The sequence below is a fragment of the Macrobrachium rosenbergii genome, chromosome 12 (assembly GCF_040412425.1).
Source record: "Macrobrachium rosenbergii isolate ZJJX-2024 chromosome 12, ASM4041242v1, whole genome shotgun sequence".
Lineage (NCBI taxonomy): Eukaryota > Metazoa > Arthropoda > Malacostraca > Decapoda > Palaemonidae > Macrobrachium > Macrobrachium rosenbergii.
Window position 1 is genome coordinate 13108478 of NC_089752.1, and position 20495 is coordinate 13128972.

The 20495-nt window shown below is 36.6% G+C and overlaps 1 non-coding gene across 1 annotated transcript; it reads left to right on the plus strand.

Moving 5' to 3' along the window:
• On the plus strand, positions 1 to 73 carry TRNAK-UUU (transfer RNA lysine (anticodon UUU)). The gene has a single exon. It is a non-coding gene; the product is annotated as a tRNA-Lys (tRNA).
• The last annotated feature ends 20422 nt before the right edge of the window (positions 74 to 20495 follow it).

A 20495-nucleotide genomic window follows, 5' to 3' on the forward strand; every position in this document is an offset into this window, starting at 1 on the left:
GCCCGGATAGCTCAGTCGGTAGAGCATTAGGCTTTTAACCTAAGGGTCCAGGGTTCGAGTCCCTGTTCGGGCGGAAGAAGTTTTGTCAGTCACAGACTGATACCAATGATGCGGGAAGTGGTGTGAGAAGATGCATCATCAACCAGTAAATTGGCCTGACAAAAGATTGGAATGCGTTCAAGAAAGCGCTAATAGATCAAGCAGCAGCTGCTCTGAATTTAGGAAATTTCTCAGGAAGTTTAGGACAAACTGATAACACAACAGGATGCTGCGTTTCCTTAGTAGTGGCAGATGATGATGAACAACATTCCATGTTGGACCTGTCAATGATCATTTGCAACCGCCTTAGACTCTGCTATGCGTGAATATAGAAGAAAAGTTCAAATGCATCTTTAAAGACGTTATTCATCGTGTCTAACATTCTCTTTACCAAATTGCTTATAGGCATTTTGCTTAGACCATTTCTACGCGTCAGCATACCAGCAACTTTTATCGGCGAAGAGACCGCGAGAGACCTTGAGTAGGTGAATGACTTTCGGTAAAGGGTCTCGGTACACTGCCACCACACAGCCGCCCTTCTTTCGCCATTGCCACGTGACCAGAAGTACTCTCGGACGAAACCTTTTCACCACCGTTTTAGTTGCATTGAAAACTACCCGACATATGCCAGATGCTGGGAATTTCCAGCGAATTAACTAGTCTTTATGTAAACGTTCTCTTATTGATTTAAACAACGACGCGTTCCTCCAGTTATATCACACGACGACTGTCTTTTCTTTGACCCTCGGAAGGTTGCGTTTCGTCGCAGGTCTGCCAAAGCGGCCGCCAGCCATGCGGTTACCAGAAAAAAAATGGGGTAACGATGCGAGGGTCTCTTCAATACTTGAGATTTTGCTCATTAAAATCATATCCTTACCTTCAACGGAGGAACACAATTCATAAGTCATACACTTACACAGAAAGAGGCTTCCGTTTAAAGGGTAATTGCCAGTGGGAAATAACAATTGTTTTACTTTTTAGGTATGCATAAGAGAGACAACTCCCGCAGCGTGGAATCTATAAAGAGTTGCGGCTCTATACATTCCCAGAACTTGTTTGCGCGATCAAATTTCGTGGAACTTGCGTTGCAGAGACAATATTTATTCGATCTTACAGTTGCTGCTTGGTCACTCAAAACATTCCTGTTGTTGACTCATCATTAATGCTTTATATAGATCCAGGAACTAGTTTTCGAAAACACGTTCGTAAATCTGCCTTGTAAGAGTACTGCTGCCTCCCGGTTACACAATCAAAGTTCTGCGCTAGAATTTACGAAGACAATACTTTTCACATCAGTAAGACTTTCATTGAAAATAAAACAAAACACACCCACACACACACACACACACACACACACACACACACACACACACACACATATATATATATATATATATATATATATATATATATATATATATACATATATAATTATATATATATAATAGATGTTCGAATGGCCATTTTGTGTTGTAACATGAAAAGATACTATGAATAACTCAGGTATAACTGAATCCGAATTACCGACTGAAATAAAAGCAGGACGTTTTCGATTATATAGACTCAGTAGATATTATAACGTAAATTTGAGAAGATGAGTGATAGTGAAAAGCTATAGGCTATTACATAACATTCTCCTTTTTTTTGTTTATCATTTGAATAACGGATGGTTTCCAATGTCAGCCACTGTCTACACACACACACATATATATATATATATATATATATATATATATATATATATATATATATATATATATATATATATATATAAGTTTAGTATAATTTTTTTAGAAACTTTAACTGATAGATAGTTCAAATTCAATTCAACTCTCCATTGTGCACAGACGCAGCGTTCTGTTTTTTCTTGTTATGGCCCCAGTTGGTTGGCTGGCTTTTAAAAATACATTGACGTCACAATAACTAAGATCAAATAAAAAAATAAGCACAATTATACGAAAATGGCGTCGGTACAACAAAAGCCTTCGTTTTTGTCAATACGAATTTACATTTAGTGAAGTTTTTTGTCATTCTTTTCTTTTTATGTATTTGGCCTCCATGAGCGATAAGAAACAAGTAAAAGTCTCTTCGGCGCAATCGAGTTTTCTGTACAGCCGCTACAGCGTATAATCGAGGCCACCGAAAATATATCTATCTTTCGGTGGTCTCGGTATAATGCTATATGAGCCGCGGCCTATGAATCTTTAACCACGGCCCGGAGGTGATCTATCTTACGAGTATATCGTTGCCAGAACCACGATTATGGCTAACTTTAATCCTAGATAAAATAAAAACTACTGAGGCTAGAGGACTGCAACTTAGTATGTTTAATGATTGGAGAGTAGATGATCTACATACCAATTTGCAGCCCTCTAGCCTCAGTAAGTTTTAAGATCTGAGGGGGGACAGGAAAAAGTGCAGACGGACAGACAAAGCCGGCACAATAGTTTTCTTTCCAGAAAGCTTAAAAACGAAAAAGTGAAGCTTTGTTGTGGGGGAAAGTATAATAAAAAAAAGAGCAAGATAAAATAGAAATAAAGAATGAAAAAATGACACGAGAGCTTCAGTGAATTCCGGCTAAATTCTTTCTCGTCTCACCCGGGAGACTAAATATAAAATGCTTTACAAAAAAAGGTTGAAGAGTAAAGGTGGTGTACCCTACAGCGATTTGTCTTCTGTGTTGATCTTCATACTAAGCGTTCTTAGTAATTTTGTTAGATTTGAGATTACCATCAGTTCTTTTGTTTTTCATTCATGATCATGCACTCTTTATTTCGTGTAACACTGCGTAAATGCTTATATACTTAGAGACACTTACATACATAAATACATGTATGTATGTATACATATACTGTACACACACACGGTTGTAGATCCTGACGGTGTCGGCTTTATTGCTGAGCCATCTTCAGGAGCTTGGACAACAGTTCGTTGTACGTTTGAATGTCGTATGTACTGTCCTGACAACGTGCATACATAAAATTCTACCACTTTATCAATCTTTGAAGATGTCTTAGCAACAAAGTCGACACCAGTCAGAATCTTCAACCATTTCTTCTCTTCCCTGTAGTTGCTTGAGATATATATATATATATATATATATATATATATATATATATATATATATATATATATATATGTATATGTATATATATATATATGTGTGTGTATATATACGTTATTTATATATATATATATATATATATATATATATATATATATATATATATATATATATATATATATATATATATATATATATATATATATATATTTATATATATATATATATATATATATATATATATATATATATATATATTAACTTTATCACATACACAATTTGTTTCAGTGCATTGGTAGGGTACTAAAAGGACCTCATTCAAACTGGATGGTATTTATCTAATGGAGTATTTACTCAGAAAAAGTTACGACTAGATAATGAGGACTGTTTGTCCAAGAAAGCTTGTAACTTTTTCTGAATAAATACACCTATTGATACCATCAAGTTTGAATGAGGTCCTTTTAGTAATATATACATAGTAGTTATATATATATATATATATATATATATATATATATATATATATATATATATATATATATATATAAACATAAACATTCAGGGTTGAGAGAGACATAACATTCACAGCACTGCTCACATTCGAAACTGCTCAGGAGGGAGGAGGAGGAGGAGGTGTCTTATTGAGAATAATTCAACTTCTAGCAACGAGCCTCTTGGCGTGAGGTAACCGTAGTAGCAGCAGCAGCCACAGTAGCTTTCGGCGAATGATCCTCTTTAACTAGACCATCTAAGATGACTTCCCCTCAGTGGCTGAGCCATACGCCTCTACGGTTGTCTTGTAATTACTCTCGTCTTGAGACTGAGGCGGCTTTATGCCAGCATAGTCTCTTGTTTCTTTGAATAGCCAAACATGAGGAGGGTCTCAGCCTAATGTCTTTATGCAGGTAATAATTATCCAGGTTTTCTTCTGATGACTCATGCGAAAGACCGTCTGATGACTTCCAGTTCGAACGTGTAGGTGAAAATACCCAAAAATCATTAAGCAAAGAGCAGTAATTGTCTGTTAGTCTGGAGATGGTAGGTTGTGGAATTTATAGGAAAAGTTATATATCTTTGCTAATGCAATATAAGTCTATGTATTAGTTTACCTTATAGGGTACAGATATATATATATATATATATATATATATATATATATATATATATATGTGTGTGTGTGTGTGTGTGTGTGGTAATTACCTTAGCAACATTGTTCTTATTATTATTGTCATTGATGGAAATTCCATTAACAAAACTGCCGTTAATACCGCCGCGAATCCGCTTATGGAAACCACACCGCACGTAAGCGCAAAGTAACTTAAACTGGAGCGAGTGGAGAGAGAGAGAGAGAGAGAGAGAGAGAGAGAGAGAGAGAGAGAGAGGAGAGACATAGACGGAGAGTTTTGGATGAGTGCCAGGCTGATAGCCAGTTGATTGAGGCTTGTCCCTCACAAGTGAGATGTTTGGGGATGGGGAATAGAAAGTGTTGGAGAGAGAGAGAGAGAGAAAATTGACTTCGGTAATGAAGTATTTTAAACGCTCTTAGTTAAGTCTGACCGCAAGTCATGTGAACCCTTCTTTCTGAGAGGCGTCTCTTATGGAGAATGTGCAAGGAACAAACGTCGATATGATTGTTGATGTGGTAAGTTCTGGGATGTTGCAATCTCTCTCTCTCTCTCTCTCTCTCTCGTTCGGGATCAATGATAGACCAGAGTTCTTTTCTGTTACAGGTTTTCAGCTCATCTGCTGCGAGGTTATTTTCAGGATAATGACATTCACGCGTTCATCTTACTGAGATATCACTAAAAAGATGACGTCAACTGCTGTTGAAGTCCGGTTTATATAATCTACCCCATTAAATATTCCTTTTATGTATTTGGCTTGAATTGTTGTCAACGTTCGTGTTCTTTAAGATACGTTTAACCTGGATGACAACATGAAATACACACTGCACGCCTTACAATTTCTATTAATGGTCTGAGTCGACCTGAAGTGGAACATTTGCGTGTTGATGGTACCGTACCTTTTCCATTACTCTTCGACAGGGAACCATGTTGAGGAATAACGTAGAGTTCAAGAGCTAAGGTCCCAGAACCAAGAATGGTGACAAAAACGTTGGAAAGAAATTTCTCTATAAATACCTCACGGTGATCATAACCCATTTCCAAGGAATTTGTGGCTGAGATAGTGACAGTGCAAGTATGTCAGTTAAGTTGGCAGCCCTGCCGACAGAGTTAACGTCATACCGACGTCACTGTAGCAGCTTCCTGAATCCGTTCAACCACGAGGGTTGGCTGCACGCCTCCAAACTTAACTCTTACTGTTCCACTCTCTCCCTCTCTCAGTCTGTCTGTCTGTCTGTCTGTCTCTCTCTCTCTGTTACATGAAAATACGCATAGTTTTTGGTTTACCATTTATTTTCACAGAGGAGAACGGTGACGTCATAGAGGCCGACTACATTTTAAAAAATTACATACCTAAATTTATTTCTGGTATTACTTCTCCCGCTATCGCTTCTTCTATTATGTAATCTAAATGATAAAGAAAAACCTTTGCTTATATAAGCGATAAAATTTCGGCGTCTTATCACATGAGAATGAAGCTTCTCTTGGTCTACCTATCGCTCACAGATGCGTAATTCAAACACTTTTAGAGCCAGCATTTTGAGAACCCTATTAACGAAGAGATTTCTTCAACTTTGACGTTATGCTGATGTTGTCGCTGAGAATTTGCTGCAAGTGTAAGACTGAGAGACTGATTATTGTCAGTGCTGTTTAGAGAGAGAGATCATTGTGCGGATGGGAGTGATGTGGAGACTGGAGAGAAAAGAACAGCGTCGTTCAGGACTACCACCAACCAGCTCAATTTCCGATTCATTTACATTATTATACCACTGATATTCATGGTGCGATATGTTTTGTGTTGAGAGAAATTAACATATCGTAAAATAGAAAAATACTATGTAAGGTATTTATCTGAAATTATTTGTTTTTTTCCATTTCAGCTTTATGTTCTACTGTCTAATAGGTACAGAACCACAATATGTTTAGAGATATGAAGCGTTTCAAAATGTTCAGTTACAAAAGTTGGCAGATGGAGTGTTGCCATTCTGTGAAACAAATCTTGGTTTAAATCACGATTATTACATAGGCCATTCGCATTCTTGCAAGACATTCTTTATGTTTCTTACTAGGCAGGTATGTACACAACAAACTTATGGACTCGTTTTCTCTCTCACATAATAAATACGTATATGGAACTATAATTGGAATTTAAAAAAATAGATGGATGGACCTACAAGAAAAGGCGAATGCCGTGAACCGATCTTAGGGAAGTGGTGCAGTATCGGATTCATATCTAGAAATGGCGCAGTCTCATAACTTAGCGAACTTGCTTGACGCAGTAGAGCGCTGGTGGCCATTAATTACAAAGAGAAAAATAACTTGCAGATGAGCCACGGGTGAAATAGCTGCGAGTTTAACTGGCTCGCTGTGCTAGCGAGACAGCTTTCTCCTCTTGCATAACTTTGAAAGTAGGCCGAATTTTGGTTTACATGTTGCGAAACCTGAACTTCGACTGCTATGAGCGTGGTCGTTTCTTTCTTGATTCAAGGAACAGGGCTCTACAAAGTTTAGGCTGTAACTGAGATCATACAGGAAAATCCGGTGCAATTTGAATTTACAAAAAATAGTTAGGATATTCCCCGCCTGATTTTAGACAGCGTGTTGTTTGTGCAAGTGAGGGAGAATGGCCCACGGGAGTTGTATGCACACTGCACAGCTGACTATCTGTGCTTCTAGTTGCCTGGGGCGCGAGCCAGTTCCCAGAAAAAGTAACCTTTTCGCCTTATTGTATGACGGCACAACGATGTTGTATAGAGATATCTTACTTATACACAATAAAATCAACACCGTTTATCGACATGGATTGAAATGTAGTATGTGTCTGCAAAGAAACGAAAAATATGTTTTCCGCAGGTATGTCTGAGTCAAGTGGGGGTGGGGGTGAAGTGAGGTTAGAACATCGGGCCGGCGATATTCCCAAACGTGTAATTTGACCAACTGTTCCACCCACAGACGGGGAACGAGAGACATTCCACCGTTCTAACACATAGCGTAGTTATTCACATTCGGTATCGGTGAATATCCAAGTATCACGTTTAGACTTGGCTCTCATTATGTCCGGTATTGATTAATCGGCAAATTCTAGACGCAGTCGGCTGTGATGAGGATTGAAACACAGATGATAATGTCGGTTTATTATAAACGAGGCCATGAACAGCAAAACGCTGAAACACAGAGAGACAATCATATCTATTATTAGAATTAATATAGAAACAGATATTTACACTTATGGCTGAATCCATGCAAACTGTACATTGTTTAAGTGCAGACACACACGCATTCAAACGCAAACATCAACACAAACATATGTCAAGTTTGTTTGTACGACTGCATATTGCGGAGGCAGCTCTGATAGAAAGCTGACTTCATAGTTCTGTGGTTTCAGGTGTCATTGGTTCGGAACCTAGCCAAGGCCACAGTCGGTTCACTAAGCAGTAAATAGTAATTTACTAAATGGTGATTGCTATTGAAGAAGGGTGTGTTAGGAAAGCAGAAGATTACATCCACTTTACTGAGCTGCCAGTCTTCAAGTCTTGCTATCATGGAACTTCATGTGTGTGTATATTTATATATATATATATATATATATATATATATATATGTATATATATATATATATATGTATATGTATATATATATATATATATATATATATATATATATATATATATATATGCATGTGTGTGTGTGTGTGTGTGTTTGATAGTTAATCTTACTAGGTAAATGCACTTTGTAAATTAAGAATCTGGAATCCCAAACCAGAACCATCTTATTGAAGCTAACATATATATATATATATATATATATATATATATATATATATATATATATATATATATATATATATATATATATACATGTATATATAAACATATATATATATATACATATATATACATATACTATATACTGCATCATTCTGCACTATTTTTAGGCTATCTCTATACCTCCTTTCCAGGCTCCCTGTAGTACTTACAAATTACACCCTTTTCACCAGCCATCATCATCCGCTTTTTCCACATGACCAAACCACCTCATAATATCTTATCCACCTCTTATAAATATGCTAAACTTTTGAGCGATTCTACGCATTTGGACATCTCTCACCATATCAGTTCTTTTTACATTGTATCCACCACAATAACAGATCATATCAACGACTTCAAACATTTCCGTTCATGGCATTCAGCATCCGCAACTCAGTTCCATAAAGGAATGCCGGCTCAACAGCTCCTCTATACATTCCCACATTTTCTTCCATAGGTAATTTAAGTCACATCCCACTTCTTTTATTCACAGCCCACTGCCATTCTTGCTTCATTTATTCTGTGACTTCACCTCTTCTCTCATCCTGCAATCATTCATTATATTCATTCCTAAATATTCTTACGAAGCAGCCATTTTGATTCTTCCACCATCCATATTAACGTTCAGTATTATATTCGCCCTCAGTTTTACTTTTGCTTACATTTACCCTCAACTTTCATTTCTTGCTTTCAAACTTTTGTACACTAGTTTGTGCAGTTTCTTATCACTATCAAGCAATCAGGACTGTATCATTGCTAACACAACTATCTACACTCCATTTGTTTATCATGTATATATATATATATATATATATATATATATATATATATATATATATATATATATATATATATATATATATATATACATATATATATATATATATATATATATGTATATATATATATATATGTGTGTGTGTGTGTGTGAGTGAGTGTGTGTGTGTTTGTGTGTGTATATTATTTTAACTTCATTGTAGCGCATTACAATGTATGTATATAAGGTACGTACATTTGAGTTTGCATCTTCTCCTTTGAAAATGAGGCATTTTTATTTTTGTAACTGTGTATATAAATTTATATGTATGTATATATATAAGTGTGTGTGTGTCTCCGTGTGTATGTGTATATGTGTACATGTATGTAGAACATTATAACATAAGTACACAGAGGTACACGCATTCTGAGCTGGATCCCCCCCCCCCCTCCGATATTAGGCTAGAACGCAGAAAACGAGAAACTTTCATGTCTGTATTAACAACATCCCGAAGGTGTTGTGACTTGAAAACACTTCGCAGCGATAAATCATGGATGAGAGGTCGGTTATTTTACGACCTTTAACGCCTGTTGTCATCATCCATATAACGATCTTTTCCGCCATCCGTCAGTCATCTGTGGATGTGAATGAACGATATGTGTGTGCTTCTGAGTCTGGTGAAAGCAATTTAAACAGTGTATGTAGCTGTGAAGTAATATCTCGTTGTTCACAGTACACACACACACACACAATATAAATATATATATATATATATATATATATATATATATATATATATATATATATATATATATATATATATATATGTATACCTATATATGTACATATATACCTATGTTGTATATATGTATATATATATACCTATACTGTATATGTAGTGTGTATATATATATATATATACACACACACATACAGTATAGTATATATGTACATATATACCTATATATTTATATATATAGAAATATACATATACATGAACAAATGGTAAATTCTATCTTAAATTAATTGTTAATTTACATTCAGTAGGATTAAGGCAGCAGTGAACGTAAATTGCTAAACTATTCAAATGTTGCCATCAGATCTAACGACAATAATAATAATAATAATAATAATAATAATAATAATAATAATAATAATAATAATAATAATAATAATTTTTCTTGGTTATAATAATTCCGTTATTACTTTTCCTTGTGAGGGCTTTGTTATAGGTTTGGGTCTTCTTTCTTCCCTGTGTTAGGTCCTTCTTAGTTCCATGTATGGGTGGTGTGTAGTACTTGTACGCATCTGCTCGTATGGAAAAAGCATTACCTAATAGGAAATATTAGACCCATGCAATAACCAGCCTACCCTCTGTGTTACAGCATGAGATGGCTAGGAAAAAAACCCGTTTGAGGTTAATACATCGATGATATTATTATTATTATTCAGGGGATGAAACCTATGCATATGGAACAAGCCCACGGGGCCGTTGACTTGAAATTCAAACTTCATAAGAATATGGTAGTTGAAAGAAGTAACAGAAGATAATAGGAAGTACAGAACAAAGATATCTATTAGAAAAGAAAAATAAATTAAAAAATTAATGAATAAATAGATAAAATGTAAGCAAATTGTAAAATACAAGGAGAATTGCTTTAGGATAGTAGGGCATTGCACCTTCGCTTGAACTTTTGAGGTTCCAGTTGCTCAACATCCTCAGGGAGACTGTTCCACACACCAACGGTGTGAGAAATAAAGACCTCTGGAACTGAAAAGTTCTACAGCGAGGCACATTTATTGCATTTTGGTCCTGCTGTTCAGTGAATCTTGGCGCTCTCGGCAGGTAGAGAGGATCAGGGATCAGTTGTGAATGTAAAAGGTCCCTTGTACAATACAACTTAAGAAAAAAAAAAGTCAAGAAATGAAATGTCTCTGCCAATATGATGTCGCCTGTTAGTCTTTTGTTTCTCTGTCACCTGCATTAATGAATAACTAAGACGCACGAGTCGCAGGTAACGTGTTTCAGTGTCTTCCTCACACGATTCACTCAGCATTGTTTTGTACGTCTTCATCCGTTCCCCCTCTCCCGTTCAGCAGGGGGTGTCTTCTAGGGTAATGTGGGGGGTGTCTTTTAGGGGGCTTCTCACCGGGATGAGAGGGGTTCTTGACCTTACGGAACGCGTTCCCTCATGCCAAGGTAAAGAGAGGACCTTGCCTGAGCCTCAGACGAGCCATTTCCACTTTCAGATCTCTGACGATTACATTCTTTCTCGAAGAAAGGCCGTGACATTTTTTCTTTTATCAAGTTTCATGAATTGTTGCGGACTCAAAGCACAGTACGACGCACTGACGTTTCTTTGAATTTCAAGAAGCTTATTCAAAACTTCATTATCTTAATTTTTACAGCACATTCTAATCTAAATACGTTTCGTGTGCTTGCATATGTTTTGTATAAACATATGTATAAACATGACATCTACTTGCGTAACCATAATATGCGCTATAATTTTACACATAACATACCTCCACATATACATACGTCTACTGAAAATATTTTTTATGGGACAGCCTCGAAAGGTATGCGTTCCTAAACTTGACAAAATATAGTCTACACTCATAGCTAAGTTATCATGTCATCACTACAGCAGCCATACGCCATAAAGCTTGCTTCATGCATTGCTATCACAACCTGTAATGATGCAAGTATTGATTATCATTCTTCACCGGATGCAATCCATCCGTTTAAGGCACTCGCACAATTGGCAAGATAAATGTACAGCATCATCATCAGTATTCCTGTTTATATTTGGAAGCCTTCCCACGGCCCTCATTTGGGCCATCTGTCGGTAGCCATTCATTTGTCAGTTACAGTTTCGCTATACTTCTTGAATTACTTGTCCCTCTGTGTCATGACTGCTCTTGAGTGGTAGATGGGTCTAACGTTTCTTGAAGAGCGTAGTTACCGTTCATGCTCCACTAATAAGTATTTCATAGATAACTGATTACAAAACATTCAGCACTACTGTATAGTCAAACCAATTTATGTAGAAATCTGCTCCGCATAAGAGACGTGCCACGTCTTCAAGATTCGTAAATTTTGCTGTGCTCATTTCGTGCTCTGCCCACCCAGGTACCTTAATCCGGTCGTAAAATACAGATTTGCCGCACCCTTAGACCTACCCAGAACTATAAGTGGGTCTAGGACTTAGCATTTTGCTTTTGTTTCTTCGTTTATTATATTGTTGTCTCTTGCTGACGTTAACAAAGGAGGTTAAAATAACGGATCAAATTATTTCATTACAATAACCCTCCAACATGGAAGGATGACCTTGTCCCACTCAGAGAAAACAAAGGAATCGCGAAAGTAACGGCACTAAGTCACCTTGAAAAATCACACTAAGGAATACGAGTCATACGGCCATTTTAACGGGAGCAAAGTTAACGGAAGCCATATCGTTTAGTATTGAACTGAGCTCTATCGTTCAAGAAGTGAATCTAAACCCTTAATATGAATTACAGTAGATAAAAAGAAACTCCCGAAAATCCATAAATGGAGAAAATTTAATGAATGGAAATTGAAGAAAGGAATTCGAAAGGTTGGGTGAGTTCCCAAAGGAGGTCATTGCTGCGTCTGAACTGGAATAACCGCAAACAAGCCCTTTGTTTAATTTCCCTTGTTCCCTGGCCACAACTCCAACTCATTTAACATAAAGTTTGTATCCCCTAAATTCAGTGTTCTGCTGCTGTTGTTGTCTTTTTGTTGTCAGTAAAGCTGGTCTTGTGCCAACACTTTGTCTCACTCGTATCGGCAGCCAGTTAATCCTGGCGCACGTTCAGTGGATAAACAGAAATAAAATGAAGGGAAGGAAATACTGTATTCAGGATTTTTCTGAATGCACTTTTCATGAATGCAATTTGTATGCGATAAGCAGCATACTATTGACAGCATTCTGCTCTGTTTGTCTGAGAGACAACAACTGCTGCCATTTCATTCATATGATCTTTAGCCAGTCTCTCGCTGCCTATAGATCATATGAATTAAATTTCTAGCAACTTTCCCCATATACGGGCAAAAGTTACCCAGTTTTACTCATTTCTACTTCACTCTTTCTGAAAAACTGCAGACTATATTATTGACTCTAAAGTGGCTTTGTCAATGCAAAAGTATTTTAACATTGTTTGAATATATATATAATTAATAAAGACAGGTATAATGAACTAAAAATTCTACACACACGCACATACACATACACACACACGCACATACACACACACACACACACACACACATATATATATATATATATATATATATATATTTATATATATATATATATATATATATATATATTTATTATTTATGTGTGTGTGTGTGTGTGTAATCAGTATTATTCCAATCTACATCATGACAGATTTTCAAGCACAATTAAACGTTAGTTTTTACTGACTCGTTGGCAGCGTACGTGGGACATATGACTTACTGTTCAAGTAAAACCTTAGAGGGTAATACTAAGTTACCTAGGCCGTATACCATAAATAAAATTTGTTTTGAAAAGCTGTCTTTACCTTGAAGATATGCTAACTCCCACACAACAAGATTCCCTGCTGTTGTTAATTTCATCCGCCGAGTTTTTTTTTTCTTTTCTTTCTTTGACATGAAGTTGTCACATCCAAGATGACAGATAAGCCCTCGCGAAATTGAAGTCTGACTTCCAGTTTTTTTTTTTTTTTTACAGAAAGTTTTGCAGGTGCTCATCGCTGGCTGCCTTCCAGGAAGTTGGGGAAACATTGCCCCTGTAGGCTAGAATGTTAGTTTCAAGGCGAATAGTTTATCATAATCACGTCTCTGCATTGAATAATGTCTTCACATGTTCTTTAGATAAATCGTAATAAATGTCTCGTTGGTGTAAAGTTCAAATCCTTCTAAACACAAAAGGCAAAAGACATACGCACGCACACAAACACTTCATACAGTAGCACGTACGTCACGTGTACACGTGAAGCTTTCACTAACTTTCCCCTCATTATCTTTCACTTAAATGAAGGAAGAGAAAACAGATTTTCGATATCTAACACAATTAAATGTTCGAACTACTGAGTAATCATTTTAGATATCGCTCTCATAAAGCCAACTGAACTATTTCTGGCAGTTCCAAGCTTACATTGCAGAAAGAAAAAACGCGTCACCAGAATGACAACAATTTCCTACACTTACAATGTGTTTTTATTTCAAGACCGGCAAGTATATGCAGCTATGAAACGACACGTTTCTAAATGAATAAATCCAAAGCAATAAATCAGTAAATCTAGACCAAAAAAGAAATAAATGTTTAACAAGGCGAGCCCCATTGCGCAAAACTTCTTCACGAATATTTCACAATTACGTTTTCATGCACGCATTTTATGTTGTAAATTTATGTCATGTTACTGGTTAAAGGAAAAAAAATCTTGAATGACAAAAAAAAACCGTATTTCTGTAGCTATATGACATCATCCGAACCAATCTGAAATGCCAGAAAATATCGATTTTTCTCACTGCCGCTGGCCAGTGGTCTGCCTGCCAATTCTCGTAATAGGAGACCCAGACAGAACCAGAATTCTAAGGAAATGTAATTTTGTAGAGAAGCCTTTTATGCTCAGAGAAGCTCCAGCATTTTGAGACTGTCATTGTAATGTATAATATAATTTTATGACTGTCGTTAAAAATACACCAAATTTTCCACATAGCACTCTTAGCATCAATGTATCCAGAGCCCTGCAGTTTTGTGGGGAGATTTACAAATCTGATTGACAAAATCTGTGGATTTTTACATTGTTAGCACAGATTGAGAAGGCAGCAACCCAGTAGCGCTCCAAAGTAGCATGTCTGAAACGGTGGAGAGGAAAAAGAGAATAATGGCTTAACCGTATTCTCGTCACCAAGTCAGGTTCACCGTTCTCCACAGAGTTCGTTGTCTTTGAGCGAAAAAGTCAGGAAGTGATGCATTTCCGAACTTTCAAACGTTTTTCGGTCGTTTCCGCTGTCATCACTTTGGTACTAGGACCAAGATTTCTCTGGTAACAGTGCACATGCTGATAAATAAAGCTTGAAGATGCGTGTTATTTAATTTTTTTTACAGGTTAATATTCCTTAATTTAAAGGCTTGCATGAACTAGAAATATGTGTTGTCTAAATATACTCAGTTCTGCTGAAAAGTTAGTCGTTTAACTATTGAATATTACTGCATAAGAATTAGGCTTATCGTCTTTTACATTAGTATTTCTAGGAGGTGAATATTCTTTCTATTGTAAAACGCAACCACATACAATGGAGATATTACTGAGAGCAGTAAATAAGCGTAGTTACATATAGTACGGTTTATGTCCTCTGTTTATATAGGAAGACCAACAACGAGCACTTTAGATCAAAATAAGAAATGGAAGAATCAAAAGAATGATTAAAAATCTGAAATAAACTGTGAAACGTTATATGGTAATTAAGTAAACCTATTATAAAATAATTTTCCAGTATGGTAACCGAGTTAAATTATGAAAATTATGCACATTCAACTGGTCAACATTCGGATCTCTGTACATTCTGTAAAAAATATCAAAAATATTTATCCATTTAAACATTGATAAGTCAGTATATATAAATCAATAAATAGGGAACACGTGTCTTAAACTTCATTCTCGCCAGACCATCGAAATGAAAGGCTGTAAACCAAGTATCTGAAAGGGTTACCTCCTTGTCTTTAAAACCTGGTACCATCAGTATGTCGAAAGAACCACTTCACATGTGAGGCATTTTTATCGTCCGCTTCTTCGGAACTTACTTCATTTGGACAAGGATTTAACGATATAAAACTAGCCTGCTTGTTTGAAGACAATGATCTTTATACATAAAAATGGAAAAGTACATCTTAATATTTCAAAATGATAAAGAAAAAGATCTATGTTTTAACAAAGAAAATATTGAAGATTATAAGTTTGAGCTTGGCATGCAGCACTCACAGGAACGTGCCATCTCCATTAAATGCGTTTATTGTCTTGCATTCCATAATTACTGTATCACAAATTTAGAGTTTCGTCTTTTCTACAGTAAGTTTTGACGAAAGTAGTTTATCACGATAATAATAATAATAATAATAATAATAATAATAATAATAATAATAATAAGAAGAAGAAGAAGAAGAAGAAGAAGAAGAAGAAGAAGAAGAAGAAGAAGAAGAAGAAGAATACATAGGCCCTTCTGAGTGTAGTCTGCTACCCGAGGCAGGTGTTAACACAGCTGAGAAAAGAAGAAAGACTCGCCATTTTTTTTCACTTGTGCTACTGCCGAGAGCTAAAAGAAAAAAAGAAATCACAAGTGTGTGAGGCATATTATTTACGTCCCACTCACCCTCACTAGAAGGGAGCTCCTTTGCGGAGCCTCTTTTTCTTAATTCTGTCAACAGCCTGGTGTATTTTGCATGTGGTACTGTTTTAGCATTCTTTTCTTGGTGCAGTTCGTTTCGTGCGCAACTGCTATGAATCCAGCAGGCGCATGCGTAGGCTGCTTCACCTTTGCCCTACCGATGACCCTAAAAATAAGAATAATGAGTTTTTAACTGCTGGTATATGATACATGCCCCATATTTTAAAATGGAGCTGATGAATAAGTTATTTTCCCGGATTAAGTGTTTCTTATTTTCTAATGTACCAATAAATCCTAAATGTTCTACTCTTCCTTCTGCTAATTATGTATATTCCAGACTGACGTTGAAAGCAGCAAGACTTTCCCCTCCTCGACTTTCGTTTCGTAAAAACTTTAATGGCGTGATCTCCTCCTCAACAACTGTTACCTCGTTAACTGTGCTTCGAGTGTGTAACAATAAAAATAGGTCGGACTCAAAAACTCGTTACTTGTCAAAACTCCCAGTTTATTAACAACTAACATAATTTCGTTATTTTGGAATTTGCCATTATGTATTAAGGCGGAATAATGTTTGTTTCCGGTCCGAGCATCCCTACTCGATTTTTTACTATATCTTTCGAATCTTCATAAAAAAAATGAAAACAAATATTCTATATACACAATTCTTGTAAACTAATATATATGACAATAAAACGTAAAATATATGCAAACAATTGAGGATTTTTTCTAAGTTTCAATTTTGCGAAATGCACTTAGAGACACTTGATCCCCCAGGGGCTAGTACTAAACACGGCGAAACAGTGTAGATGAATCACTGCTTCGCCGTGTTTAGTACTAGCCAGGGACTCACTTATACAAGGTCCTGGTACTAGCCCTCATGTGGAATTGGAGTTCGGATCGGAAACGAACTTTTACCTTCAGCCGTAATGAATCAAGGTTAAATGAGCATGAACCTGTTCAACCTTCCTTTTTTCCCAGATTCGCGCTTTGTGTTTATGGGGCTTCTAGTCTGTCATTAGATTGCCTTACGTAATTAAACATCCCTTTCTGAAACCGTTTGTTTTAGTTATAACCCAATACCCTTACTTTCGTCTCAAGACAAAATGAGCTGGAAGAAAAGTCGGCAGGTAATAAATACGAAGAAAGAGACGAAGAGAAATGTTCATGTCGTGACAATTTGGGGACTGAAATGAGATGAGGTGGTTGGCGCTTTGTTCTAGAGCCTACGAAGAACGCAACTGTCGCTTCCGTCTGAGGGGCGTTGTTGAAGTGGATGGTGTCAGCAAAGTGAAATCGATTTTCTCACGTGAATGAAAGGAAAGCAGATGGTGAAAGGGAATTAAGGCGGAATTCGTGAGCGATGCTAATTTCCTCTTCCGTGTCATTCATGAGACGTGAAAGACAAAAACTCTCTTTATCTCATCTCATTCAAGAGAACGAGAGAAAATGGAAACCAAGGTCTAAAGACCTTGATGAAAACAATGAGGATTTTCAGTGCTTTCAATATGCCTCTAAAAGGAAAGTAAGGAGAAAATTTAGATTTTAATCCCAAAGGACGTAAGAGGAGTAAAAGCCACAGTATTTATATGATAGAAAGAAATAACAGAACGAACGCTAAGATCTGTAACCATCGCGTTGATGGTGAATATAGCTTCAGCACTAATGCGAGACTGCAGTAGAAGGATGGCAAACAGGGGAAACAAAGAAGAGAACTATTTAATAAGTAAGGATAATCTAATAAGCAAATAAATATTCACATGCAAAAATCATCAGTAATGGTCATGAAAACGACAGAAATTATTTTATTAGTTTGCATGACGCCTCTAACAAACTGAGCAAGTCTGTCACTATTAAAACCGCAACAATGCCTTATCCTAGTTGGGCAGCAGAAAGAAAAAAAAAATAAGGATGGAAGATTGAATGAATGGATAAATTAACAAAATTCAGTCAAACAGTCTCCAGATTATTATTATTAGCAATGAAATCAGATGCTTCTTTAAGACGATTCTGAACGAGAGTTAATCGGTTGGTGATTTGAAAGCGCTCTTCAGCTGATGATCGTGAACAATGTAATGGATTTCGATAAACAGGAGTCAGTTGGCATGATTACCAACCCGACTGAACGCTTTGGATTTCCGTCTCTGCAGACTGAACGAAACCAGAGATCTACATCGGGCCTTTGATGAGTAAGGAGCCACAATGATGTAAATGAGAGACTATTTTTCCAAAATACAAAAAGGATAAAACAATCTCTCATTTACATTATTGTGGTTTTTTACTCATTATTTCCGATCGCAATATAGTGATGCACCACAGATCAGGCCTCTCTATTCCCTTCAGGTACTTAGCACCCTTCGGGACCATCTGAGGGCAAGGGTCCGTGTTGGCATGTAGCAGGCTTTTTCTTACCCAACCAACCAACCACCCACTGCGGTGCTTATGAAATTAATGTGCGTTAACAAATTAAAAATTTCGTCAAAACCTGTTTTAGGATATGGCAATTCATATGGAATACCATCGATATTGCAAATACGTGAGATTATAGGCAGTTTCAGCCCAGTGTAAGAAAATATATTAAAGCATCAAACGCAGAAATGAAATTCATTAAATACATCATATTAGTGTAAATAAATGACGTTCATTGAGCGATTGAACTGCCGTCGCATGAACTGTGGTCATCGACACAGGTGAACTGCAGGAATCCATCATAAGACTTAAGTAAACACTTAGCATTTCTGTTGGTGGAATTAGACCGAGATGACAACACTTTCTCAAACGAAACATGGGCAGTATTAACAAAGCGACAGTAGACCTCCCTTTGGAAGTGACGAAAACCAGTTTTTCACAGAGGCGGGAACGTAGAGGAATGCGGAGATTTCCGGGCTGTATAACTGCATTGCGAGAAGTTGTCGTCGTGAAATTTGTGATGTGAACGGTGTAATGATGACACGCTGTCTATCTGTATATCTATCTATCTATTGCAAATGCTGCGAGTAAATTTCTTTAGAAGAATTTTGGAAACTTGAAAGAATCAAGATTTGAACTGGTGCTAACGGGAATCATGTAGTGTTTAAACGCTAGTTAAAAAGAAAAATAAACAGCAAACAAAGTCTGAGGGATGTTGCCCAACTATGTCCTTTCCAATGTGAGGAAGCTTTATTTCCAAGCAGTCCGCTTAAAACCTAACTCTTAATTAGACTTGCATCATTAGCTGTGGCAGGCTAATATTCGTGTTCTCATTGTGAGTCTAGAATCAAGAGACGCAGTTCCGCTAAATAGTTCTCCTAACTTTGACATATACCAGCATCGTCCAATTCTTCTCATATGCCTTCTTGTTTTCTGTTCCTGCTACGGAAAGGCCCTTTAGTGTCTATACTGCTACGAGTCACATGAGCTTGCTCCTCTTACACCAGTAACAAGCAGCCAACATGACTTTTAGTCATGGCTGATACATTATTTACGTTTTCTTATGCCTAGAGAAATTTGGTCTCTCCAGTAGTGAGGCATTCAAAGAAATGGCGACTAAATATGATAGTTTCATGAGTTCATAAATTTCTGGCAAAGAAAAGAGATAAAGAATCACGTATACATTACACAGAAGATACTATGACACAATTCTGTTGATATGTTCATCGAAAGATCTCAGTTTTCAATTTTGCTGTAGGAGCTTGAAGACAGGTGCTAAGAAGAATCTTCAGCTAGTTGGGTCTGCAGATAATTAGCAGTGTTCAGGATAAAAACAAAGAAGCAGATGAGGCTTTGGGGGGAATTCAAATTTCTGATAGCAAATTACAGAGACGAAAATAGCTATTGAGAGAGAGAGAGAGAGAGAGAGAGAGAGAGAAGAGCGATGATGCTTTTCGTAAGAATGTTAATGTTGACAACGTAACTATAAAAAGAATTTGACAGTTTTTTACCCAAAATTATGATATATACATAATTTACTGTGTGTGAAGAGTAAAAAAATAAGACTGCAAGAAACTGATATTTGCAGAACGGCATGTATTTTATTGAAACCAGCTGCTAGGAATGCGTATAAAATTGTGATCCAGTTGTTAGAGACTTAATTCAAAAGAGTTACAATAAGACGAAAGTAGAGAGGGGACATTTAATAGAAGAGACAGGTATCACGTCACTGTGTGTTTCTGTATTGTCAAAGGTATGGTCAAAGAGCAGAAATACCCTTCTAAAGAGAGAGGGAGAGGTAGGACCATGCTTTGGCAAACGTGCAGCGCTTAAAGAATGCATGATTTAAATGAGGTTTCACAAGTCTGACGTAAATGTGAGATGTGAAATACGAAAGGAG